This window comes from Lepus europaeus, chromosome 3 (assembly GCF_033115175.1).
Source record: "Lepus europaeus isolate LE1 chromosome 3, mLepTim1.pri, whole genome shotgun sequence".
Classification (NCBI taxonomy): Eukaryota; Metazoa; Chordata; class Mammalia; order Lagomorpha; family Leporidae; genus Lepus; species Lepus europaeus.
In genome coordinates this window covers 5006846-5016295 of record NC_084829.1, presented here as the reverse complement: position 1 = coordinate 5016295, position 9450 = coordinate 5006846, and positions in this window count along the sequence as shown.

Below are 9450 nucleotides of genomic sequence, written 5' to 3'. Positions count from 1 at the left end.
TCCCTCAGGCTGGAAATAAACCGCTTTCCCCCTACTTTGCTGAGGCTTCCTCTCTTGCTCTAGTCATTGCCAACTCTTTGAATATTCCTCAAGCGAGGCAAGCTTTTTTCTAACCAATCCATAAAAAAAAAAAAAAAAAAAAAATGATGCCTTCAGCACTCAGCGCTGAGCCATCAACACTGCACAGTCCTCTGAAAGTGGCATCCACATTATTCCCTCTCGGTTGTGTTTTCTACTTGGATCATCATCCTTGTCTTCTTTTGTGTGGCTATGCTGTTTCTCTGCCTTTGTCCTTGTGTCTGTTTGAATGCGTCACCACTCTGCTCTAGAGACGGAGCTCCAGAAGGAGTCTTAGGCTACAGTGCTTTGAGCACACGAGCTCCCAGGATACAGGAGTCTGCACCGATGATGTCAAAGCTCCACCAACTCTGTGCGGGTGCATTCCTACAGTGAATGTTTATGGAACACTGAGCAGGGACATGTTCTGTCTTGAGCAGGAGAGGATGTGACTGTGTCCAGCTGAGGTCAGTTCATGGAGATAAAAGACAGTTTCCATCCTAAATTAACTGAGTAACTTCAGCAGAAGAAACAACGGATTTGCTTTGAAACAGTAGGCTTGCTTTTGGGAACGGGATAAAGGAAACTAATCTGTTCAAGGAAAGTGACTGTGAAAGTACTACCGTTTCTAAAATAAAAACATTCATGAGTTCTTTTGGTTTAAGCACTGGGATCTACAAAGTTACCAAAAAATCAAAAACTGGAAAAACGTTAATGTCTACTGTGTAAGCATGACTAAATGAGTTATGGTATATCTACATAATAAAATACTGTATAGCTCTTGAAGATGATGTTTTTGGGTGTGGCATTGTGGCACAGCAGGTTGAGTCACGGCTTGGAATGCCCATAGCCAATATCGGAGTGGCTGCGAGCGAGCCCCACTCTGCTTGCAATCGAGCTTTCTGCTGATGCACCTGGTCATGGCCCAGATACTTGGGTTCCTGCTACCCACATGGGAGGCCCAGATGGAGTTCTTGTCTCCTAGTTTCAGCCTGGCCCAACCATGGCTATTGTGAGTTTTAGGGGAGTGAACCAGCAGATGCAAGATCTCTCTCTCTCTCTCTCTCTCTCTCCACTGCCCCCCCATCTCTGTCACTCTGTCTTTCAAATAAATAAATCTTTCAAAAAATGATGTTTATAAGTTTTTATGAGAAAAATGCATGCTTTAATATTAAGATACAGAGTTTTAACACAATGCATCATATGTCTCTGGAAGTATATACAAAAGCACAATTCTAAAAACTGGCAATATTAATTTTCAGTCTGGAGGAAAACTGGGTGATGGCAGCGGAATGTCCGAAGAGCCTCTTCACTCTATATGTGTTTGTTCTTTATGAGCTCTAGAGTGTGCGAGTGTATAACTTACTTTTTAAAAATTAAGATAAGTGGCTGGCGCCACGGCTCACTAGGCTAATCCTCCACCTGCGGCGCCAGCACCCCGGGTTCTAGTCCCGGTTGGGGCACCGGTTCTGTCCTGGTTGCTCCTCTTCCAGTCCAGCTCTCTGCTGTGGCCCGGGAAGGCAGTGGAGGATGGCCCACGTGCTTGGGCCCTGCATCCGCATGGCCCTGGCTTCGGATTGGCACAGCGCCAGCCATGGCGGCCATTTGGGGGGGTGAACCAATGGAAGGAAGACCTTTCTCTCTGTCTCTCTCACAGTGTCTAACTCTGCCTGTCAAATAAATAAATAAAAATTTAAAAAATTAAGATAAGTAAAATGAAGAATCAGGATATATAAAGACATAGGTAATAGTTTCGACTTTGCAAAAATATACACAGAAAAATATCTGGTAGAAACAGTGCTACAATATCAACAGTGACTTTCTTTGGAATTATGTGATTTTTATTCCTTATATTTTCCAGAGTTTTTATACACATAAACATATTTTTAATAAAAATAAGCTATATTTGAAAAACAAATAAAAAAAGAAGTTAAAAAGATTTAGAAGACCTATTTTTACAAAAATCTTTAAATCCATTGTCTTCCACTTTGTGATAAAGCCATCCTTTGGGATGATTTCAACAAGTTTATTATTTTTTTTCTTTTGACAGGCAGAGTTAGACAGTGAAAGAGACAGAGAAAGGTCTTCTTTCAGTTGGTTCACCACCCAAATGGCTGCTACGGCCGGCGTGCTGTGCCGATCTGAAGCCAGGAGCCAGGTGCTTCCTCCTCGTCTCCCATGTGGGTGCAGGGCCCAAGCACCTGGGCCATCCTCCACTGCCTTCCCAGGTCACAGCAGAGAGCTGGACTGGAAGAGGAACAACTGGGACGGAACCGGCGCCCCAACCAGGACTAGAACCCAGGGTGCTGGCGCCGCAGGCAGAGGATTAGCCTAGTGAGCCGCGGCGCCAGCAACAAGTTTATTATTAATGAGTAATCAAAAGGCACGTGGAAAATAGGAAAATAGATTCTTCATTCCATTTGTAGAAAGAACAGTTTTTCACTTACAGATTAAGGCACAGTCTGCACTAAGAGTTGGAGTTCAATGCTCACTTAGGATCAATAGCAATGAGTTATTTGGCAATTCTCAAATCTAAAACAAAGGGTTTGTACTAGATTCAGGTTTCTAAGTACTTGGAGTAACATGGATTTTTAACATTTTCAAAAACATTTTCAAAACTAGTGTGGAAGGATAGGTATTGTGGTGTAGTGGGTAAAGCTGCATCCTGCAACACCCACATCCCATATGGGTACCACTTCCAGTCCCAGCTGCTCCACTTCCCATCCAGCTCCATTGCTAATGGGAAAGCAGTGGAAAATGGCCCAAATGTTTGGGTCCCTGTACCCACGTGGGAGAACTGGAAGAAGCTCATGGCTTCAGCCTGGCCCAGCCCTGGTCATTGTGGCCATTTGAGGAGTTAACCAGTGGATGGAAGATTTCTCTTTCTCTCACTGTTCTTTCCCTCTCTTTCTGTAACTCTGACTTTCAAATAAATAAATACATCTTTAAAAAAAACTCCTGTAAAAATCAACATCAGTTTGCCAATTTTCTGTTTTGTTAAGGAAATTCATTACAGCAACAACAAAACCACTATTCTCTACCATTTGTCAACAACATTGTTTCATAAAACAAAGGAATTTCAACCCGTTCAAAAATAAGAGTCATAAATACAAAAATACAAGATAATCCTTTAAAATGTATCATTTAGTTTTTCCAAAAAGCCGTACAATACTGTTTTCCTCATTTTCTTGCAGACCTGTGTTTGAGAGTTATTGGTTTATATGAGAACCATCTCAACATTGAAATTATATTTCTAAATATGGAAAAATGCAGCAAACTTATTGAAAGTAATTTGAGCTCAAGTTATGTCATTTATTCCTATCCATCACTTATGGATACAGTGATGGCCTAAACCAATCATTTCTGCTCACATAAGGTTTAAAATATGGTGACACTTTTCAGTATCAAATAACCATAATTTTTCATTTTTCAGTATATGCAGAAACTGGCTAAATACTCTCACAATATACTATGAAAATTACAATAGCTATGAGGTGACAAAAGTAACTCTATGTTATTAAATAATTTGAAATTGAATTCACACAGCTGATTAGACTGGAATTCAAATATTCTTAATTCCAAAATCTATCTTCTTTTCGTGATATCTTGTCACATCTATCAAAGTAATTTTTCAAATTTGTGTTTATTTATTTTCATCTTAGTTGAGAGACTAACAGATAGAGCTGGGCCAGGCTAAAGCCAAAGCTAGGAGCCAGGAACTCAAACTAGGTCACCTATGTGGGTGGCAGGGACACAGTATCTGACTCATTACCTGCTCTCCCCCACAGAGTGTATTAGCAAGAAGCCGAGTCACAAGCAGAGTAGCCAGGACTTGAACCGTGCACTCTGGTATGAGACTCAGGGTTCCCAAGTGGTGACTTAACTGCTATGCCAAATGCCTGCTTCCCAAAGTTATGCTTAAAAGTCTTTATGTTTACTTATTTTAATTTTCTTTGAAAAGGGGAGAGAGAGAAAGAGTGAGAGAGAGAGATGGAGAGAAAGCTCCCATCTATTGGTTAATTCCTCAAATGCCCACAACAGCTGGGACTGGGCCCGTCTGCAGCCAGGAGCCAGGAACCCAATCCAGTTCTCCAAAGTGGGTGACAAGGACCCAGGCACGTGAGCCATTATCTGCTGTCTTTCCAGGATGTGCGCTCACAGGAAGTCGGATAGGAAACCAGGCACTCCAATACAGGACGTGGGTGTCTCACAGTGGCATCTTAACTGCTTCACCAAATGCCCACCCCCACTGAAGTAATTTGCTTCCTTTGAATTATTGTGTTTGTAGAATGATTTACATGATTGCTCATTTCAAATATCTGATTGATACAGAAGAAGTTTGAAATCCATCCTTGTCTTCCAGAAATTTAAGACATGACTAAAACAAGCAAAACAGAGAATTCGCTGGACTGGCCCTACAAAAAAATGCCTAAGAGAGTCCTACAGTAGAAGTGAAAGGATGATAACTACTGTCATGAAAACACAGGGAAGCACAAAACCCACAGGAGTAGATACTCAGAAAGAGAAGACAATGGAAACCCATCAATATAGAGAACCACCGAGACACCAAGATGAACAAGACAGGAAGAATGGAGCAAAGGATATACAAAACAACCACCAGAAAAAATTAAGAAAGTAACAGGAATAAGTGTGTACTTATCAGTAATTACCTTGAATGTAAATGGATTAAATTTCCACTTACAAGACATAGACTGGCTGAATGTAAAAAAAAAAAACACAAAAAACAAAAAACAAACCAATGATATGTTGACCTACAAAAAATTCACCCCAGCAGTAAAGATGTACGTGCCTGAAAGTGAAGGGATGGAAAAAGAAACAATGCAAATGGAAAAAAAAAAGTAAGCAGGAGTGGCTATACTGATAGACAAAACAGACTGAGAAAAACTGTAAATACAAGGATAAAGGAATAAATTCAAAAGGAAATAGTAATTATAAGTATACAAACATCCAACATGGGAGTACCCAATTATATAAACCAAATATTAATGGATATAAAAGGAGAAATAGTTTCCAATACAGTAACAGTAGAGGACTTTAGTATCTCTCTTTCATCAATGGACAGATAATCCAGACCCCAAAAAAACCTGCAAACACTGGAGTTGAACTGCATTATTGATCTGATGAAATCTAATAGACTTTACAGAACATTTTAGCCAACAACTGCAGAACACACAGTCCTGTCATAAGTGCATGCAACATTTCCAGGATAAGCCAAATCCAAAAAATTAAAATCATAGCATGTGTATCTTCTGATCACAAGGAAACAAAACTAGAAATCACCAAGAGAAATTTTAGAAATTGTGCAAATATGTACAAGTTAAACAATCTCTCTTTCTCTAACTCTGTCTGAAAGTTAGAGAAAGAGAGAGAGATCTTCAAGCTGCTGGTTCACTCCCCAAATGGCTGCAAAGACCAGGGTAAGGCCAGGCTGAAGCCAGGAGCCAGGAGCTTCAACTTGGGTAGCAGGGCCCAAGAACTTGAGCCATCATCCTCCGCTGCTTTCCCAGGCACAGTAGCAGGGAGCTGGATCAGAAGTGGAGCAGCGGAGACTTGAACAGGCACCCATGTAGGATACCACAGCTGCAGACAGCAGTTAACCTGCTGTGTCACAGCTCCAGACCCAGAACTTTTTTTCTTTTTTATGTAGGCATTCACTACTATAAACTTCCCTCTTAGTACTGCTTTTGCTGTACCCCACTGGTTTTCGTTTTCATTTCCTTCAATAATTTTTTAAATTTCTCTTCATTTCTTCATTGACCCAGTGGTCATTCAAGAGATACTGTGTGGGGCCAGTGCTGTGACTCAGTGAGTTGAGCAGCATCCCAGATGCCAGTTCGAGTCCTGGCTGCTCTACTTCTGATCCAGCTTCCTGCTCTTGAATAGACTGTTGACCTAGTGGTTGGGATACAGGTTGAGACATCTGCATCCCATGTCAGATTGAATGGGTGAGTTTTGGCTCTACTCCTGATCCCAACTTCCTGCTAACGTGCAGCCTGGGAGGCAGCAGGTCATGGCTCAAGTAGTCATGTTCTTACCAACTGTGTGGGTGTCCTGGATTGAGTTCTTGGTACTCAGCTTTGACCTTGCCCCAGCTGCTGGGGGCATTTGGGGAGTGAGAGAACAGATAGGAGCCCTCTCTGTATTTCTGTTATATATCTGAATCTCTGTCTCTCATATGAAAATAAATAAATAAATAAATAATACTTTTTAAAAAGAAATTAGAACAAAATAAATAAAATCAGAGGTAAAAAAAAAAAAAGACATATATATCCCATATGGGTGCCGGTTTGAGTCCTGGCTGTTCCACTTCCGATCCAGCTCTCTGCTGTGGCCTGGGATAGCAGTAGAAGATGGCCCAAGCTCCTGGCTTCAGATCAGTGCAGCTCCGGCCGCTGCAGCCAATTGGGGAGTGAACCATCGGATGGAAGATCTCTCTCTCTCTCTCTGCCTCCTCTCTCTTTCTCTCTCTGTGCAACTCTTTCAAATAAATAAATAAATCTTTTTAAAAAATGACACATTACAACTGATACCATGGAAATACAAAGGCTCATAAAAGACTGTTATAAACAGCTATATAATAATAAATTGGAAAATCTGGAAGAATGGATAAATTCCTGGATATATATCATCCACCAAAACTGAACCATGGGACACAGATCAATATGAATAACTAGATTGAATCCATAATAAAAGTCCCCAACAAAGAAACATCCAGGTCTCGATGGCTTCACTACTAAATTTTTCAAAACCTTTAAGAACTGAAATCTGTTCTTCTTGAACTCTTCCAAAGTATTGAAAGTGAGGAAGCCTTTCCAAAGTCATTTTCAGAAGCCAACACTCTTCTGATGCCAAAAGCAGACAAGGACGTAGCAAGAAACTACAGACCAATATCCCTGATGGGTCTAGATACAGAATTTCTGAACAAAATACTATAAAACCAAATCCATTGCATCAGAAAGATTATATATAATGACCAAATGAGTTTCATCCTAGAGGTACAAGAGTGATTCAAAATATGCAAATCAATAAACCTAATACATCACATCAACAAAATAAAGGATGATGCCATATGATCATCCAATAGATTCAGAATTATCATTCACTGAAGTTCAATGTTTATTCATGTTAAAAACCCTCAAAAATTAGGTATAGAAGAGAATGCGCCTGCACCTCAATACAATAAGGGCTATATATGCCATACCATTGCCTCCATCATGATGAATCGGTAAAGGCTGAAATAATTTCCTCTAAGATCAGGAGCAAGGCAAGGATGTTTGTTTTTTGAAAACAGATTTATTTTATTTATTTGGAAGGCAGAGTTACAGAAAGAGACAGAGACATAGAGGTCTTCCATCTGCTGGTTCACTCCCCACATGTCTGCAAAGTCCAGGACGGAGCCAGGCCAAAGCCAGGACCCTGGAACTCCATCCAGGTCACATGGGAGGCAGGAGCCCAAGCACTAGGACCATCTTCTGCTTTCCCAGGTGCATTAGTAGGGAATGGAGAAGCTGGGACCTGAACCAGCACTCCCATGGGATGCTGGTGTTGCAGGCAGTGGCTTAACCTGCTCTGCCACAACATGGGATGTTCAGTTTCATCACTCTTATTTAACATATTTTCAGAAGTCTTAGCCAGAGTATAGTAGAGAGAGGGAGAGAGAGAAGAGAGAGAGAGGGAGAGAGAGAAGAGAGAGAGAGAGAGGAGAAGGAGAAGGAGAAAGAGGAGAAGGAAGGAAGGAAGGAAGGAAGGAAAAAAGATGATTACATGAAAAACCTAGAGAGTGCACAAAACAATAAAAACAAAAACAAACAAACAAAAGGAACCCATCAACCCTGTTAAAACTGATAAATTCAGTAAAGGTTGTAGGATACAAAATCAACATACAAAAATCAGTCATTTTTGTATCCACCAATAATGAAATTGCTGATAAATCCCATGTACAATAACTCCAAAAAAATAGAATACATAGAAATAAATTTTACCCTGGAAGTGAATGATATGTACAATGAAAAAAATTAAAGATGACACAAAAAATGGAAAGATCTCCCAGGTTCCTGGATTGGAAGAGTATTGTTAAAAATGTCCATAGTCTCCAGAATAACCTACAGATACAATGCAATTCTGTCAGAACATTAAGTCGCCACTTGGGACACCTGCCTTCCATATCAGAGTGCCTGTTTCCAGTCCTAGCTACTCTGCATGTTGGTTTCAGTGTCCTGATAATATTACCCAGTGAGGCTAAAGATGATGGCTTTTAGTACTTGGGTCATTGTCCCCAGCAGGAAACCCTGATTGAATTCTGGGCTCCTAGTTTTGGCTTCACCCAGTCTGAGCTGTTGCAGGCATTTGTGGAGTGAACCAGTGGATGGAGGATTTCTGTCTGTCTTTCTGTTTCTCTCTCTGCCTCCCAAATAAAATAAATATGAATAAGTAAAAATAAACCCCAGTGATATTCTTCATAGAAATGGAAAAACACACTTCTAAAATTTGTATGGAACTACAAAAGACTCAAAATAGCCAAAGCAATTATGAGTAAAAAGAACAAAGCTGACTGCAACACTATAGTAACCAAGACAGCATGGTGCTGGCATAAAAACAGAAACAGACCAATTGAACAGAACAGAGAACCCAAAAATAAGTCCATGTATTTACAGGCAACTGATTTTCAACAAAGGCAGAAAGAACATGCACAGGAAAAAGGAAGAGCTCTTCAACAAATGGTGCTGGGGAATTGGATATCCATGTACAAAAGGAAGAAACTAACTCCTCTCTCTTATAAACGAAAGTCAACTCAAAATGGATCAATGACTTAAATGTAAGGCCCCAGACCATGAAACTACTACAGGAAGACATAGAAGAAATGCTTCAGGACATTAGTCTAGGTGTAAATTTTTTTTTGCCAAAACTCAGAAAGCACAGGTAGGAAAAACAAAAATCGGCAAAATGAGATTACATCAACTAAAACATTTCTATACAGAAAAGAGAGCAATCAACAGGGTGAAGAAATAGCCCATGGAAGAAAATATTTGCAAACTATTCATTTGACAAGGGATTAATTTCCAGTATATATAAGGAACTGGAACAAATCAATAGAAAAAGAGACAATTTAATTTAAAAGTGTACAACAGATAACCTGAACAGACATTTCTCAAAAGAGGATACACAGGGCCAGTGCTGTGGCGTAGTGGGTTAAGCATCCACCTTCAGTGGCAGTATCCCATATAGGTGCCAGGTTAAGTCCCAGCTGTTCCACTTCCAATCCAGCTCCCTGCTGATGGCCTGGAAAAGCAGTAGAAAACGGCCCAAAAGCTTGGGCCCCTGCACCCATGTGGGAGACCTGGAAGAAGCTCCTGGCTCCTGGCTTCAGATCAG